Below are 18,504 nucleotides of genomic sequence, written 5' to 3' on the forward strand. Positions count from 1 at the left end.
AGCTAGGAATCAGGCAAGAACGCTTTGAAGACTCCACGTAATCTGCTCAACCAGGATTAAAAGACAATGCATTTGCAGGTGACCATACTCACATCCTCTCCTACCCCATTCACTCTCCCTACCTCTTGTCTTTCCAAGGCCTGAAAAAACCAACCTGGAGTTGAAGCCACACATCCAAAGGCTAAAAAGCTTACGTATGCTTCAACCGATAAGGGCAGGAGCCCTTAGAAAGTAGTCAAATTTGAGGATAGTATTTCTAAGCAGAAAATGTAAGTCCAAAGCACTTCCGATTGACTTTCTATTTATCAGTATGTGCAGTTCTCCAGAGACAAAGTTCAAGGGGACAGAAGATTCAAGAAGAGCTTCCTAGTAAACTGCAAATACAATCTAAATTCATAAAAATCCATTTTCCCTCACTTGGAAACTTCTATTCCCAGGTCTTCTAAATCCAGGAGACAGTTCAATTTGGGATTATCTTCTCTCCAATGCCCCCACCCCCCAACCCCAACTTTTTTTTTTCCTTCCTTCAGTACTGGCATGCAAACCATGCTGTTTTAACTTCTTTCCTGTTCTCCCAGTTCTTCTGGAACATTTTATTTTCGACAGTCAACTCATTTGGAGGAGTGCCACACTGAGGTTCAACTGTTTATAGCGTTAACTGTGTTTCTGCCAGAAGTCCACATCCAGCACTACCTTCTCCAGACTGCCTCCTGGATTAAGAATTTATGCTTTAGTTTGGAAGAAGCTTAGAAAATGTGGAAACTTCCAAACATCACTCTTCTTTTTATACAAAATGACTTTCGCTTGTCCAAGAGGAATCAGAAATGGAACCCACTGCACCCTTCCCAAAGTACTGTCCTCTCTCTCTAGCTCTCTCTGGTTAAATGTTCCCCGTGTTGTTAAAAACTCACTTTAAGGATGACTTCATGACTTCACTGGGGAATGGTAAATAGCTAGCTCTTGGTCTGCAAGAGAGAATCGGGCTCCAAGAAGAAATATGGAGGGCACATTTTCGGATGAGTCTGGAATACTGGAAAATCACCAGTAATTGTTTTAGACTGGATTTCACTCCTTTGGCCATTCATCAGTATTACAAAATGGCATCTCTGAGAGAAGCCAATTTAAATCTGTACCATGTTGCAAAATAGATCCTCTGAGTCCAATTGTGGGCACTTTGGTAAGTTGCAAGAGACCCAGACAAACCTCCAAAAGAAGGGCATTTGGAACAGGACTCCCAAGCCCTGGATGACAGAACTGTAGAAGAGAGTAGGCCAACTGAAAGAAAAGCACAGTCTCAAACCCACTAGCTACAACTTGACTGGAAGGCCCATGAACAAAACTGGCCTCTGGAGTGTATCACTTCTATGAACGAAACCATGCTCAGCCCCAACATGGTAAATTCAACTAACAAAAACCAATACTCCTGCCCCACTAGGGTTTGATTACAGAGCTTCTCAGAGAAGCTTGGACTCTGGAGAGGAGAGCTGGTGTTTCACAAACCGCTACAACCAGAGGCAGTGGGGTGGTGGAAAGGGCACTGGGTTGGGAGTCAGCCGACCTGAGCGCTAGGCCTGGCTTTGTTACAACTGAACCTTCTGACCTTGGGCAAGTCACTGCCTGTCTCCTTGCCAGTTTCCTCTTCAATAAAATGCCGGGGGAAGGGGAGATCTGAGGTAGATGATCTCTCCGAGGCACAAAACAACTAGCTTCTCAATTAGAAGTTCTTTGTAGTCACCATTTATGGTGTACCTATTAGTCAACTTTTAAGTGATTTTTATATTCATTTCTACTTAGGAAGTAAGATTTTTGTCACTCACCCCAAAACTTCAGCTTAATCTTTGTGCTCCCTGGATTCTTCAATATTACAATAAATGCCTCTTTTCTTTTCCTTTCTTATTTTTTTAAGCAACCTTCCCCAAACTAAGGCTTGTGCTATTAAAAGAGCTCAGAACTTCCCATTTCCTTGCTAGGGCTAAAATTAAACTGTCCATTCCTTAGGGCCCAACATAACATCTGCCAGATGTCTTGGCATATCACACAAGAGGAATTTTCTTCTAGCATTATCTACTCTCCTCTCTATTTTCTCATAATCAATTAATAGATCCCCAACACCAAGCTAATGTTTCTCTCAAAGCCACCAACTTCATAACTATGTGAACCTCAAAAGATACTTGCCCCCCCTCCACACACACACAGGCTGACTTTTTTTTTTTTCAGTTTGTGGGATTATAATGATAGACCCTAGAAATATTTTCCTCCACTTCTTTTGAATTTCCTTAATTCCCACATACCAATCATCCAATCATATACTCGTGTCAGATCCTTTGCAATCTGAGTTCATTATTTATATATTTCCTAATTTGTGAGTGTGGCATTGTGTAATAGCAACTTGAAACATTCAATACAGCTTTGTCAATGCTCTGTCCCATGAGGCGGTGAGTGCTAATTCTGATAAAGGCATATAGCACAAAGAAGACAAGTAAGGTTACCTTAACCAGGAACTCACAACACCAGGAAAGAATTCAAGACAGACTAGACCAAACTCCATCATACAGAAAGCAGAACTCTTCCTGAGGCAATTTTACCATTCTTTTCTTTCAGGAAAAGTGACCACAAATACTCTAAAGTCCATTAGTAGGGTTGGATTTCTTTTCTCCTACTATCTCCCAAAAGACTCATTAGAAAGAAAGAAGAACACACACACCACGCACATGTGTGTATGTGGGTGGTGTGTGTGTGTGTGTGTGTACATATATGTTTTTTTCTTTCTATCTAAAAGTTGTTTCCAACTCCAAGGAGTATGGAAAAAAGTCCTCAGGGAATATGGCCAATAAATTAGATGGACATAAATCTAATATGAGAAATATTATGGAATACAAAAATCCAACAAGAATCTTTTCTATGGCAATGTGCCTCATAGCTCACATGTATTTCTCCAGAATGTGATATATTAGAACTAAGGAAAAAAATTTGCATAACGAGCCTCATCAACTTGATGTCTCAAAAACAACAACAACAAAATCTCTGAGCCTTGATATCAAATGAAAATGTTCAATTTGACACTCTTTGTATTTCTCTCATAGCACTTTATCCAAAATACGTGTCCCATGTCTAATGTGTACGTTAGGAAAAATGCAAGAAACCACATCTTTAATATTAGGTGCTTCCCATGTTGATGAAGGGCACAGAGATGAATATGTTTCTTAGGTAACCAGTTAGAACATATTCTCAAACTCCAAAATGCCTCTTAGATACCTAATTTTTTCCCTCCAGGAAAGCTCAACTCTAAGACTGTCTATAAAGACACCAAAACATTTGGTCGTGAAGTAAAAAATGTGGTGAGTCAAACTGCTGGACCAGCAACCAGTTTGTCAGATTTTTTTTTTCCCGCTGAAATAAGTAATTAACCGGTTGTCCTGGTATCAACAACAACAAGATATCATGGAAGTGTGCTTCAAGATCAACCTATAATGTATTTGTTTACATACACAAATATGGTTAATTAGATGCAAAATTATCTGGTTAATTACTTTCCCAAATAACTCTTTTTATTCCATTGCGTTTGAACTTCCGAGTTTGAACAAGTAGCATCCATACATGCATTAGCAAACTGTATAAGTATTAACACTGACAACATTCCACTTAAGAGCAAAAGTAATGGTAGCAAAAGATAACATTCAAAACTGAATTATAAAAGAAGTAAGATTTCTCAAGTGCTCCTGGAGAAGCCCAGGTTTTTAATAAAGAAGCAGAGATCTGAAGAGAAGTATTTTTAAATGAGCACACACATCAGCTGAAAATCTTGAAAACCATACATCTTCGTCTGCAAAAACAGGGTTTTACTTCATTGACCATGGACAATTATCAGCTAAAGAACCATGTATTTCTCCTTTCCTTTCACACTCCTCAGAAGAACAATAACCCTCAATTAATGACACAACAGTTTGGTTTGAAAAATGTGATGTTGTCATATACAGCATTGTGCATTTACTGAATGACACTGCTACAAGCTCCTCAACAGAATATAATTACATCTGGAATCTAAAACCACTTCAATATGCACAATAATACTGTAGACATAGGAACTTTACACACACACACACACACACACACACGCACACAAATCTGACACATAATGAGAAAGCAGAGCAAGAAAAAAGCTGGTGTAAGTCGCTCACCAATGTGTTCCTTATTTCTTTTGAAGCTGGTACCTTTCTATGTCTCTCCTTAGTTGAAAACAAGGTCCAGTCAGCCTCCTTACAATATATTAATTGGTTCTGAATCTCCTCCAAGTTTTCATTCCACCGTGGAGGCTTCCTCACCTATCTTATCAATAGTCCACCTAAAATTCTTCCAACATCTTCCCTCACCCTCAAGATGGCTACCTTACCTAATGGTAAAGAAACATCTTCATAGTTGGCTTTTATAAATTCCTCAAGCATTTCAGGATTTTGTTCTTTACCTGGATCAATTACATACATTCTCTAGAACTAATCTGTGAAGAACTCCAGTCAATGTGTGTGGACTGGTGTAGTATTGGGTCCTTCCTTCAAATCATCCTTACAAAATGTCTTCCTGTAGGACTACTAAATTCTTCCCAATTACAAAGGTGAAGATACCTGGACATAAGGTTTTCTCCACAGACATAATCTTTTAAAAATTTGTTTCCATAGTGACATTGTTAAGAAGACATCTGATATTTCTGAAGACTTACAGTACTTGAGAACACAGAGAAAAAGAGCAGAATGAAAGGGAAGAGGGAAAACAAAGGAACTAAAAGAAGGCCTTATACACAAATGGAACAACCTGAAGAGAAATGTGGACTCTGGAGAAACTGGGGTCAGTCAGTCTTAGAGTTCCTCTGAGATCCTGCAGGATTTGTTGTTGTTGTTGTTGTTGCTGTTGCTGTTGCTGTTGTTTTCCCTTTTTGCAGAAATCAGCCCAAACCAGACAATAAAGTCTTGCCATGCATCAAATCATGATGATAACCAAGCCCCAGAACTCCAAAATCTCAGCTTTAGGGCCACCACCATCTTCACAATGAGGAAATAACAATTCCTGGTGACTTTCAGGAGACCTGGAGCAGCTTAAAAGTTGGGTGAGGACCTCAGTGGAAAACGTTTAAGGTTTTGCCTTGCCTTTCCTGAAGGAGGTCAAAACCCTTCAGGTCCACTCAAAAGAAGAGAAAAAATTTCCAAAGTTTACTTTAAAATGGAAACAAATGCCTCAATAACTTGTGAAAGCACTCCTTTGGTGGGAGAAAAATCTGAGCAGCCCTTACAAGTCCCTCATTTCCTTGCATAATGAATAGATGGTGAGGAACCACCACAAGATTTCACCCTGGAAAAGGAGTAGGCAGGCAAGCCTCCTCCTCCAGCATCACCAACAGAGCTTCAAAATGGAGACATCCATAATTTTATAAACACTTCTCATCTCAGCTTTGTCTCCTGGAAACCCGCTCTCCTCCATTTTCTGGTGGAGTTACAACATGACACGGCTTACCTGACTCAGTTCCCAGCTCTCAACCAAACTAGTCACTTCCTCCAAAAACCTGCAAGCCACCTCCAGAAACAAAACCAAAGCAAACCAAACAACCAACACAGACACTCAGACACAACCCCCGGGAGCCCTGGGAGAAAGCCCCCACTGGTTGGTCTTTTCCCATCCCAGACGCGTGCTGAAAAATAAAACTTTTTTTTTCCCCCTTTGGGTAGAGGAGGAATATAAAAGGAACTCCAGGCAGCCTCCCTCCCTCTCTGTAGGTTAGAAGCTACAATGAAAAGAAAATGAGGGTTCCTTCAGGAATGGTGAAAAGCCTGGAGAATGAACGTGAGAAGGAGCTTTGTGTTTTGGAGTCTGGACTGGAACCAAAGCAGACAGCTTGCAAATGGAGGACAGGGAGATAAAGAAAGGGAAAGAGAGGGGCTGCTCCAATGGGGGGCGGCTGCGGCTTCCCCGCGTGCCTGGAAGGAGGGCAGACCCCTGGGAACTGCACCAGGAGTGAGGCGACCCCCAGGCCCCTGCCTTCTTTTCTCCCTTCCTCAGAGAGCCAAGCGTGTGTAATGGCTTCTCCTCTCCAGAAACCGTTGTCCTCCTCCACCAGACGCTTCTGAACCCCCAGCCTGGAGACAGCTCCTCAGCGGCTCCTGAACCTGCGCCCCCCACCCGGCCCGCGCCCCCCCGCTCCTCGCCTCTCTTCTCACCAGCAGCACCAGCAACACCAGCAGCGGCAGCAGCCACCCCCCGACACATCCCGACCCCGCATCCCAACTTCGGGGAGAGAGAGAGAGCCAAATACCTGAGGAAGAGGGGGGTGCCAATCCGCACGGCTTTGCCATCGGGCTGGGGACAGGCAGACAGAGAGGGGGAAAGGAAGGAGAGGGACAGAGAAAGAAAGAGGTCAACCCGCTCGGGTCGGGGCGGCTCGGAGCGCTCGCTCCCTCTGGCTCTCGGCTCAGGTCCCCTCGCCTCCCGCCCTCCGCCCCCCTCTCTGTCCCTACTCCTGTCCCCACACTCGGAGCATCCGTCCTAAGCCTCCAGCTCTCTTCTCACTCATCTTTCATTTTCTCTTCTCTCCATAGAACTACACGAAATTAATTAAGCCACAGCGCTCCGCTCCCCCCAGCAGAAGGAGCAGCCAGCAGGAAAAGCACAGCCACCTCCACTGCCACCACCACCACCTTCTCCTCCTCCTCTTCCTCCCTCGCTTCTCCTCCTCCTCCTCTTCCTCCTCCCCCTCCTGCTCTCCCTCCTCCTCCTCCTCCTCCTCCTCCTCCTCCTCCTCTTCTCTCTCGCTTCTTCTCCTCTTCCAACAGCCAGTCCATGCAGGGGACTTCCTCTTCTCCCGGCTCCACCAACCCTCCTCGGCCGAATGAATGAGCGCGTTTGTGCCTCCACCGCCCCGCGCTCTCCTCCCCGGAGCACTCGGACCACCCCGAGGTGGTTGTTAATTGCAGTAACTTACGGAAGAAGCGTCCCGGCGCCGGGAGGTGTTTCGGGTTCTCCAGCCCCACCGCCTCCTTATCCTCTTTCTCTTTCTCCTCTTTCTGCTCGGGTTATTGTTGTGGAAGTTGTTTGGGAGTCTCATGTGCTTCTGCCGGGTCTCAGCAATGGAGGATCGCCATCTTCCCTGCCTTCCTCGGCTCCTCAGACTCGCTGCAGCTGCAGATGACCTGAGATATCCGTCTCTCTCTCTCCCTCTCCCTCTCTCTCCCTCCCTCCCTCTCCCTCTCACTCTCTCTCTCCCCTCTCTCTCCTCTTCTCTCTCCTCTCCTCCCTCTCCCTCGCGCGCTCTCTCTCTCCCTCCCTCTGTGTCTCTCTCTGAATAATGAGCAACCAGAGGGAGAGAGAAAGCAAGACAGAAAGAGAGAAGGAAGACAATCTTCTCCTGCCACACAAAACGCCGGAGCACCAGGGGGTGCGCGAAGCCTTTCTAATAACAACAACAACGTGCAGGAGACAGGAAGAAAAAAGAAAGAAAGAAAGAAATGAGAAAAGGGCTGGTGGGGGGAAAGGGGAGAATTATCCAAGAGCTGAAGAAGAGCAGAAGGAGAAGCTGGAGGAGATGCTGAGGCTGCGGCTGCTGTCCCCCCTCCCCCCGGCTGAACCCCAGAAGGAGGCAAGGTGGTTGCAAAGTTAAGGCTGGGACATTGTCTTTGTCACTCAGAGCAACACAGAGCCAGGCCAGTGAGATGCACGAGGAGGAGGTGGCGGCGGCGGAGGAGGTGGTGGTGGTGGTGGTGGTGATGGTGGTGGTGGTGGTGGTGGTGATGGTGGTGGTGGTGGTGGTGGTGGTGGTGGTGGAGGAGGAGGAAGAGGAGAAGGAGGCAAAGCAGGAGGAGAAAGGGAAGGGGGAGATGAGATGAATAAAGACCTGCGGAGAAGGCGGTGCGAGGAGCGCGGCGGCCGGGCTGAGGCGTGCGCGCTCGCGTCCCGGAGGCGCCCGGCCGCCCCGGCCGGCAGAGGAAGCCCCCACTGAGGACCCTGCCCGGCGGCTCATAGCTCTCCCACCATCAGCCCAGCCCGAGGCGCCGAGCCCCGGCCCCAGAGAGTCCCTCACACGCATCCATCTAGAGGCCAATCTTTGCAAAGAACGTACATGGGAAGCTAGAGGTAGCAAGTCTAAACCCAGATCAACCACGTGGGGCTTTTTAATCCCTTTCCAGCTTGCGGTGTGAGTATCTCCAGTGAAAAGCTCAAATTGTCCATTACTGGCACGTATTTTGAAGTCTTCTCCCCCGAAATAAAGGCTCATTGTGCATTTTATTTCTTTTCTGATATGGAAACGGGGGTTGGGGGAGGGAAGGAACCCATCATTCCGAGCTTCGGAACAACCACTTTATTTTCCTAACTTGTGAAATGTTTTGACGGCGCACCAAAAGGAAAAAAAAAAAAAAAGCCTACTTAAATAACTTTACACCCTCCAGCCCCGCGTTGTTTGCACTTTCTGGCTGATCATCTAAAGGCTCGGAAAGTAACAATCAGCGCTTCTAATGATAAGGTGTCATGGTGTTGAAGACAAGAGAACCAAGATGAGGCTTTCACACCTTGAATTTTTATTTAGTGTAATTTTCCCCCAAAGCGTTCTGAACTCTCTCTTTTGCAAAGGAATGGGTTCCCCCCCCTCACCGGGTCGAATGTCTCCTAAGGCTTTAATTTGGTGGTGGTGGGGGGGGGGGAATGCCTACACTATAAAAAAAGAAAAATCAATACAGCAAGTCAGGAGCAATTGGAAGTTCAAGGGCACGGGCTGGTTGTACCATTTCTATTTCTCGCATCCCCGAGTTGGACATCACCAGCATCGGGAGAGAGAAACACACAGCGCGCGGGGCAAAGACCTTAATTAAAGTTTCTTTTGTCCGCGTCTGAATTGGGGGATGTCGCTGGATTCCTTTGCATTGGGGAGCGCGCATCCGGTGGAGAAGGCGCGGTGCAGAAGATCCAGACCAGATCGTCCTCTTTAATACTCCCTCCCCACCCACCCCCCAACAACAGTCCGGGAAAATATACCCATAAACCCATACAATAAAGGGGAGGAGGAGACGCGCGCGGAGTTGGTTCCCATCGGATAGCGGGCTTTCATAAACAGATCCGAATCCTCATTTTCCAAGGTTTTTCCCAATCGTTTATTCTGGGGCAGAATCTCTCACCGAGAGGCACGATTTCACCCCCTCGCAGTCAACACTTCCTGCCCTTTTCTCCTCCCACTCACATTGAAAAGCTTGGGAGCCCTAAAAGGGTGTTGATGGCGGGGGTGATAAATAAATAAATAAATGACACTCTACGCGTGCGGTGGGGAAGAAAGGAGGGGGGGGAGGGCGAGGAGAGGGAAGAGAAAAAGTAGGGAGAGGAGAACAAGGAGGAGAAATCACAGAGGCGAAAGGGAGACGGGAGTCAAAGAAAGAGAAGAGAAAGAAGAAAGGAGAGAGGAGGACGGTAAGGCTTGCTCAGAAGTGAAATGCCCCTGGCTTTGTGCAGAACTGGGAGAACTCCCCCTTCAAGGTGCCCGGAGGGACCGGGGGAAGTCCTCCTGCCCCGAGCTCCTCCCCCGGGACCCCAGGGGTGTCTGAGCGCCGGTGCCGCTCCCCCACAAAATTCCTCGTGGCAACGAGAGGAAGCGCGCCAGGTCTCCGCCGTCCCTTCAGTGCCCCAGCTGATAATTTACCTCTTTGTCTTTAATAAAAAGCTGACTTTCTCTGTCAAGTCCCGCACCAGGAAAATAACAATCGTATTTCAGGTTGAAAGCCACTATTACCGCTGGGTTTTGGAGGCTGTGATAAAAATCTTCCTCGACGTGAAGGTACCTTCTGGGTTGGCTTGGGTCGGAAGTCCTAAGATGGGGGCCGCCCTTCCCCGGGGGCAGGGTCGCACGGAACCAGGCGGTGGGGAGGGAGGAGGAAGCGCCGAGGTCAGAGGAAACCCAAGGCTCCTGGGGCACCAAAGGGCTGCCCGCAGTCGGGGAATGAGCCCTGGGGAGGAGCCTTTTTGCGAGAATGCGAGCGCGCCCCAACACGCTTCAGACCTCATAAACCCACTTGGCAAAGACCCGGGAAGCGGCTGGCAGACCGACTGCGGCGAACTCGAGAAATTAACCTGCGCTACAATTAAACGGGCTGCCGCCCTTTCAGACTCACCTCCAGCGACCGAAACAGAGAGCTCCCGAACCGGCCGCGGGGGGACCTGGCTCCTCCCTCCCCGTCCCAGGAGAAGAGGACAAAAAGGAGAGATGGACTTGGAGATGGCCCCGCCCTTCAAACGCTCCAATCCTTGGAAACTAAACCTCCTCTCCAAGCCTCCACGTCTAGAAGGGACAAAGGCAGCGAGGAGATCCAGAGACCGATGGGTGGCTTTCGGGCTTCTCATGTGGGTGCATTGGGGGAAAGGTACAATGGCTAAGTTTCCATTCCAAATACAGGACAGTCTTTAAGAAGACCATCTTCTGGTTGAGCAGCGAATTGACTTCCCCAAGCCGTGAAGCGAACTATTGCAAAACTCCCGCAAAGCCCTGCTTTTTGAATGTAGGAAGGCTAAATTTTCAATTAATGATGCCATTCACAATTTCTTCGACTTTTTTGGAGTCACAAGTGCCTTAACTCTCCAACTAAAATAACAAAGAAATTTAACATGGTTGGGGATTAGGCTTTTTGTTCGCTTGTTTTTATTGGGGGCAGTTTTCTTTCAAATGATAGTAAAGCAACCGGATAAATAAAAGCTGGGTCAGTCAAGGAAAGCGCTGTGGCTGAAGGTTTTAGTGAAAACCTTGATAAAGTTGGCACTTAAGTAACTGTAATTATGCTTTGCCATTAGCGGACAATTAAGATAACAGGAGAAAGTTCTCACCTCCTGCTATGTCATTCCTTAAGAATATTCACAAGGATAACACAAGCCTAGTTGGTGGGGTATCTTCTCCCCAGGAAGGTTCATTTCTAAATTTTTTGCATTGAAGATGGAAAAGCTTAGGTTTTGTACACAGCCAACAATGTGAGGGAAGTCTCATGGGGACATGTTGACTGCATGAAATTTGCCTTTTGCTGCTGTATCCCATGCCATTATGCCCCGGGGTCATATGGGATTTCAAAACTTTATTAATGTTCATAAGGAAATATGAACATGTTGGAAGTCTGGACTTTCTTCTCCCTTATCATGGGTGACTGGCATGCAGGCTCTTCATAAAGGGAAATTATGGCTCATCAAAAGAGTTTCTTTATGAGCATTAACAGAATAATAAATCTTGCAATTTTAGTTCAAGAAACAGTAGAGTCCTATAATCAGAGTGACCCATGCAAATATGATCCACTTATGTGCCCACCTCCAGCAGGATAGGGGTAGCCTATAAATCATTTTGGGTTTTAAAGGTTTAGGAAAGGAAGGCACCCAGATCTCTCAAACAAAAGTGTTTATGGGAGGAAAAGGACCTTCTGTCACCTGCAGGAAGGAATCATGGAAAGAAGAGTTGGTCCAGAGGCTACATTAAAAAGACAGAATTTCAACTGAAACAAGAGTTATTCACTCCTGTTCTTATTCTGTCATTGTTATGATATTTACATTATATCATATAAAAAAGGAAAAGTCCTCCTTACTGAAAGCTACACACACACACACACAAAACCCAAAAAAATTCCAGTTTATAACCCCACTTTTTAAATTCCATCTGGAAAACTGTTCATGCTGATGATTTTAGCAAAACAAAGAGCAAATGAATTGAGTATGGCTTTTTCAGAAGTCTCAATTATTCCATCTTTAAACATTTGACCATATTGTGATAAGCCTCTTGAACTTGGTATTTTCCCACCTATGTAAAACTCCTTTTCCGTGCAGTTCAATATAGTATTTTACTATTTGAGTTCCTGATTTTCAAAGGGTTATTCTAAATTGTTGAGATCTTTTACTGTCATTGGAAATTACTTTGTCTTTAAAAAGTTTTTTTTTAACTTCAAATTCAGTAATTATGGATTCACCAAATATCCAAAAAGTTAAGTCACTAACACCTTCTTTCTGAGCCCTTACAGAAAAATCAATATATTCTCATAAACCCATATCCAGATATGTATAACTAGTTGACTAGTGTCCATGCCTAGGGAGGAGTGATGAAAAGGAGACAAAGGTGGATAATTCATGATTCTGAACAGCTCTCAAGGGAAGAGAAATTGCGCTAACTTATATTAAGCTTACTCCGTATGAATATTTGTATATATACCTTTGCATACCAGAGAGGATGTTTCAATAGCAATGTTTTAAAATTCCAAAAAGGAAAAAATGTCTTTTTCCCATAAGTACAAGTTAAACTTACAGTTATATCAAACTAGTTACCGTAATATGGAACATTCATATGTAATATTATTCAATCATTGAATATCTGTTTAGCAGCTACAAAGTAGAACACTCAAAGCTGAATATTAGGGATGCAAAGATGAAGAGGAGACAATAGGTTTGAGTCTCAATGCATGATCTACTTGTTGAACCACTAGCTTTAAAATCACATTACTTGGTTATAGAACTTTGTTTCTTTCTTTTTTTTTTTTTTTTTACTTTCTCAAAAGCAATACAGGAATTTAGCCAATTTGGAGACTATGATTAACTTGAACATTTCTGCTCCTATTACAGAGTTATTGAGAAGTAATTTTTGTTAAGGTAAAATTTTGGGACTTCATTTTAAAGCCAATAGCCTAACTCATATTTTTACATGAATTTCTTTTTTTTTAAAGATTTTATTTATTTATTCATGAGAGAGAGAGAGAGAGAGAGAGAGGCAGAGGGAGAAGCAGGCTCCCCGCCTAGCAGGGAGCCTGATGCGGGGCTCGATCCCAGGACCCTGGGATCATGACCTGAGCTGAAGGCAGACGCTTAACCATCTGAGCCACCCAGGCACCCTACGTGAATTTCTTAATAGAGAAGATCTTTTTAGGAAAGAGAGCAACCTTAGCTCAGCTATGATTAGATTAACCAAAATTCAGAAGAAAAAGACTCACCTGAAAGACTGCCCATTTACAGTATATCATATAAAAAAGGAAAAGTCCTCCTTACTGAAAACTATACAAAAAACCAAAAAAATTCCAGTTTATAACCCCACTGGGGTCTAGCAGAAAGACCAGTATTTCCAGATTCCTGCTACTTGCACTGAAACTAAAGCTCAGAGAGGGGACGTGACTTAGTCAGGACCACAGAGCTGGTCAGAGGCAGTCAACTCTAGAAGCTACGCCTCTATGGCATTTTCCTGAAGTCACTGTTCTCAGATCACTTTCAAGATTTTTTTTTTTACATATTGCCATGTTATTTACTTAATATATATTATTTTTAAATCAACTTTAAAATAATTCAGCTTTATCAAAATAATACCCATGATATCACAGGTCTGATGGCTATTTTATATATACATTTTCAATGCATATCAAAGTAAATATATTATTAAAATTAAAGTAACAAAAAACTTTTGGATTAAAGTACAGTCTGATAGGATATACATGCCAAACTGTAAATGGTAAGAGGTGAGAAAAGTGGAAAGGAAAATGTTTGAGCTATTTTTGTGTGTTCAAACATGAATCACTTTTACAATTTAAAAAGTAAAATAATAATAATAATATGGTCTAGCAGTGACTACTATGCCCCCAAATTAAGCCCTCCCATTGTATATTCCTAGTGGGAATTAAAAATTGGCACAAGTCATTTTAGCACAATTAACAATATATATTTAAAGTCTTAAAATGGTCACACTTTTTGTCCCCTCAATTCCGCCCCTAAGAATCTATCCTAAGGGACCAACCAGAAATGGAGAAAAAACTTATACAAAAAATGGTACAGGTAAAGTAAGTAATCGAAAAAAACTTGTGATTAAGAGAAGAGGAATGGTAAATAAATAAGAATATATCCCCACTATGATGTATTAGGCAGCTTAAAATTGTTAGGAGGATTTTGTAATTAAATAGAAAAATGGCCTCCTGCTAGATAAAAGACCTAGATACAAAATTATGATCACTGGTTATTTTTTATAACATGCACGCACATGCAAATCACCTTGAAAGGAAATATACCAATGTGTCAATAGTAAGTTGACTTCTCATAAAAAATTTAGAAAATGTGGAACATATATAATCTATATTATATAATTGTATATAAAGCATATATATGTGTGTGTATACACACACACACACACACACACACACACTGCTGTGGAGTTGACTGCTTTGTTTGAACTGAGTTGTCAATTATCTGTTTAAGTATTTAAAAACATTTTAAAGTTAAATGATAGAACCTCCTTTTATGTATCTTGTAATTATAAATGAGTTTCAAAGAGCTAATTAATATTGTTAATAAAATAGTGGACAGTAACTGTTTTTAATAAAAATAATCAAATTTGCTTTTCACAGGGACAATAGGAAGATGTGAGTGGGCATTTTGAGTATATTTTATATACAACAGGAAATTTAAGACCAAAGAGATTGAATGATTTAACCTAAGGTCTTCCAAAGCTAGTGGTGTAAAGAAAACTAAAATCCAGGTCTCCTAACTTCTTACTCTTGCATTTTGAAATCTAGAATTCCACTATACTCTCAAAATATTACCAAATATTATCAAAATAAAGTTACTAATGGCTAGTATGAATAAAGTTCAACTTCATCAGTTGTGAAAATGAAAGCTATGATACTCTTTCATATTACAAGTTGGCAGACATATATACTGCATCATGTGTGTATTTACATTTACCAGTTGTTAAGAGTATACATAATTCCCAGTTGTGAAGGATATGGAAAAATAGACCCTTTAGTTCTCTGTTAGTGGGACTATGGCAAGTTTCAATCTTTCTGGATATATTAAAAGTCTTTAACCCAGAAACTTAACTTTTAGAAATTGACTTAAATATTCATGACTGTCATCAAAAATTTATGTGCAAGGAGGTCCATTGTGGCATTAATACCCAACAAGTGATTGGTTAAAGAAAATATGTTCATCTATGTAAAACAATATATATATATAGCTATCAAATTCTATAAGAAATATTCAATGACACTGAAACATTTACATGATTTTTTGATAAGAGAAAACCAGATTTGTATTGTATTGATTTGTATTGTATTGATATATATCAAAACAATATATATAGCATTATTCCACATGTGTATGTGAGTATGTGTGTTTATGTGTGTATTGAGCATTGGAAAAGGATTAGGAAAGTATAATGAAAGTGTTAGTTTTTTCCAGGCAATAGAATTTTTCTAGGTGATGTAATTGTGGGTATATATATATATATATATATATATTTTTTTTTTATTCACTGTGGCTTCTCAGATTTTTTGTTTGTTTGTTTTTTAGAGCGGGATGGGTGGGGCTGAGGGAAGAGGGAGAATCTTTTTTTTTTTTTATTTCCATTAGCCAACATATAGTACATCATTAGTTTCAGATGTAGAGTTCAGTTATTCATCAGTTGTATATAACACCCAGGCCTCATCACATCAGTGCCCTCCTAATGCCTATCATCCTGTTACCCCATCCCCCTACCCACCTCCCCTCCAGCAACCCTCAGTTTGTTTCCTACAGTTAAGAATCTCTCATGGTTTGTCTCCCTGGGAGAGGGAGAATTTTAAGCAGGCTCCACACCCAGCACAGAATCCCAACGTGGGGCTCAATCCCACGACCCTGAGATCATGACCCGAACTAAAATCAAGAGTCCGAAGCTTAGTCGGCTGAGCCACCCAGGAGCCCCGACTTCTCAGATTTTTAAACATTTCTCCAATGAATATATCTTTTTTGCAGTTAGAAAGGAGAAAATTTAGAACTTGCAAGTAAATTTTGGCAGCACAGAATTTCTCTTCTATCATAATCACTGACCGAACCAAATGTTTGTCTAACGTATAAAGTAAATTTTAATCGTAAGGTTTCATTCATCATTATCTTAAAACATACACATCTTGAAGTCCTTGCATATATTCATTTGATTTCCTAAACAGCCTTTACTCAAGAGTTCAATGTTCAGATTTTGGATAATAACTGCCAGCATCAAATTGTCTTGACTGTTTCATTCACTACCACTAACCCTTGACTGACCCCTTGTAGATTTCACATTAGTTGCCCTTTTCACCATAAGGTGGAATCTACACATACTTTCTCCTATCTACTGGGCTGAGGTTTGATTTCCCAGCAAGTTGCTAAGATCAAGGTTTCATAGAAGTTGAATATTGGCTGTATGGTTTTTTTTAATATTTTATTTATTTATTTATTTGACAGAGAGAGAGAGAGAAACAGCGAGAGAAGGAACACAAGCAGGGGGAGTGGGCGAGGGAGAAGCAGGCTTCCTGCAGAGCAAGGAGCCCTATGTGGGGCTCGATCCCAGGACTCTGGGATCACGACCTGAGCCGAAGGCAGATGCTTAACTGATTGAGCCACCCAGGCGCCCCTGGCTGTATGTTTTTTTAAGTGTCTAAAATGCAGAACAAGTTTACTCTTAAGTATCCTTCTAATGTTTACCCTGAAAATCTACTCATTTCAAGGCACATGTTTTGAGTATTTATTTATTATTTATGTATTTCAGAAGAACGACAAAACCAAATCCAGCAATCTACATCTACTTACTAGTTCCCAGCCCCTGCTCTTAGTAATGATGACCTTGGACTCCATGCATCAGTTTCTATATCTGTAAAAGAAGAACAATTAAATATTTATAAGATTGCTATGAAGCTTTTTTTAAATGCATATAAAGAACATGGGAGTTTTTAAGTGTAAGCTAATATGATCCAAGTCCTTAAAGCTTCACTATGAGATGGCGTAACTGAAGGAAAAGCTCTACAGTCAAAAGACGGTTCTCTAGTCCAGAAATTCAAAACCAAAACACACACCCCTGTCAAAAACCGATCTTTTACTATTGAAACAAATTTTAAAAATCAACAGGAATTATTAATAAAAAACCCAAGCAAATTAATTGTACCTAAATTCTCCTGTTACTATTTACTTGCTGCTTGCTTGTTCCGTTTTATTTGCTAAGAACTTGGCTACCAGACATAGGACCTTACTGCCAACGGTTTTTACAAAAATGGAAGAGAGGGGCGCCTGGGTGGCTCAGATGTTAAGCACCTGCCTTCCGCTCAGGTCATGATCCCAGGGCCCCTGCGTCAGGCTCCCTGCTCAGCGGAGAGCTTGCTTCTCCCTCTGCCTGCCACTCCCCTTGCTTGTGTTCCCTCTCTCGCTGTTGTCTCTCTCTATCAAATAAATAAAGTCTTAAAAAAAATAAATAAAAATAGAAGAGAAAATCTTAATATCAAGAATATTTTGTTTGTTGATATCTCAAATCCAAGGGACAGTTGTATATGTTCAGAAAAATTCATACAGTGTGGGAATTGTTATAGGAAATATAAATAAATTATAGCAAAGGGGGGAATTTACTTTCCTTCATTTTTCTGTAAATTGCATAGACACCACTACTGTTCTCTGGTTTAGCTTCTGGATCAGCAATTGTTCTGCTGGAGCACAATTTGAAAACCACTGATCTATTCCAGATGAGAAAATGGTCTCACAAAAAAATGCTTGGGATTACATACCAAAGTTATTGAAGATCCATACCTACTCCATTTCTCTTCATGGCCATTTCAACTACATCCAATTTGCCTATCCTAGCAAAAGAGATTTCCTTGAACTGGTATTGAACCAAAAAACTCAGTTTTCTCCTTTTCTCGGTCCCTTCTCTCCCCCCCTCTCTCTCCTTCCCTTCCTTCATAAGGTTTCCCAGGAATGAGATTTTATACTTTACATAACCAACAATTAACAGCTTAGTCAACCAATAAATGATTTTTATACTTTCTCTAAATTATTTTGATAACTTTCAGTCCATTTCATCTTTTTTGTAAACTCAGAGGATTAGCAGAGCAGTTAATTATGTTCTCCATATATCAACATGGTCTCTTCCTTGAGAATGTTTAAGGTTTTTCTCCACTTTTTCCTTATCATCTTTCAATCTAAAAGGGTTTTCATAGGCTTAGACTCAGAAAAGAAAGAAAGAAAAAAAAAGACAAGGAGGCATAAGGCTTTTCACCTGGAAAACTATAATTCTGCTTTTATTTCACACAGAGATATAAATGGAGAATAAGCGCTGTTCTGCATATCAGGGATCATAGAAAAGTTGGTTCTTCTGGTCCTTTTGCATTGCCTCTATACCTCTTTATCGTGCAACATTCACAAAGGACTTATTCCTGTTACTGAAAAAGGAGATTGGCCAGTGCTCTCTCATCTGATTTATGACAGAGGATTAAATTTGAAATTAGTAGAGACTTTTTTTTTTTTTTTTTTTTTTTAGAGAGGGAGAGAAAGAGAGAGAGAGGTTGAGGGGTAGGGAGGGAGAGAATCAAGAGAAATCTCACAATCCTGAGATCATGACCTGAGCTGAGCTGAAATTGTCAGACGCTTAACCGACTGAGCCACCTAGGTACCCCAGTAGAGACTTTTTAAATGTCATAAACGTTTAATTCCATATGTGGAATTCCATAAATGGAATTGTAGTATCAGTTTGGTAGTTGAATTAAC

At 42.1% G+C, this 18,504-nt stretch overlaps 1 protein-coding gene across 13 annotated transcripts in view; it reads right to left on the minus strand.

Annotated features, from left to right (window-relative positions):
- The window catches only part of ZNF462 (zinc finger protein 462), a 135,907-nt gene extending 125,716 nt beyond the window's left edge, over positions 1–10,191 (minus strand). For 3 of the 13 annotated variants that reach the window (XR_012373524.1, XM_073876609.1, XM_073876603.1), the window contains exon 1: positions 6,965–7,789. The gene's annotated coding sequence lies outside the window, so the exon portion shown is untranslated. Of the gene's footprint in view, positions 1–4,178; positions 4,351–4,806; positions 6,125–6,298; positions 6,744–6,964; positions 8,415–9,664; positions 9,800–10,133 lie in introns of those variants that run through there. The other 10 variants (XR_012373526.1, XM_073876612.1, XR_012373525.1 and 7 more) reach the window with 9 other exon arrangements.
- Between the last annotated feature and the right edge of the window lie 8,313 nt (positions 10,192–18,504).

This window comes from Callorhinus ursinus, unplaced genomic scaffold (assembly GCF_003265705.2).
Source record: "Callorhinus ursinus isolate GAN/ISIS: 27379988/994484 unplaced genomic scaffold, GSC_fseal_2.0 scaffold24, whole genome shotgun sequence".
Lineage (NCBI taxonomy): Eukaryota > Metazoa > Chordata > Mammalia > Carnivora > Otariidae > Callorhinus > Callorhinus ursinus.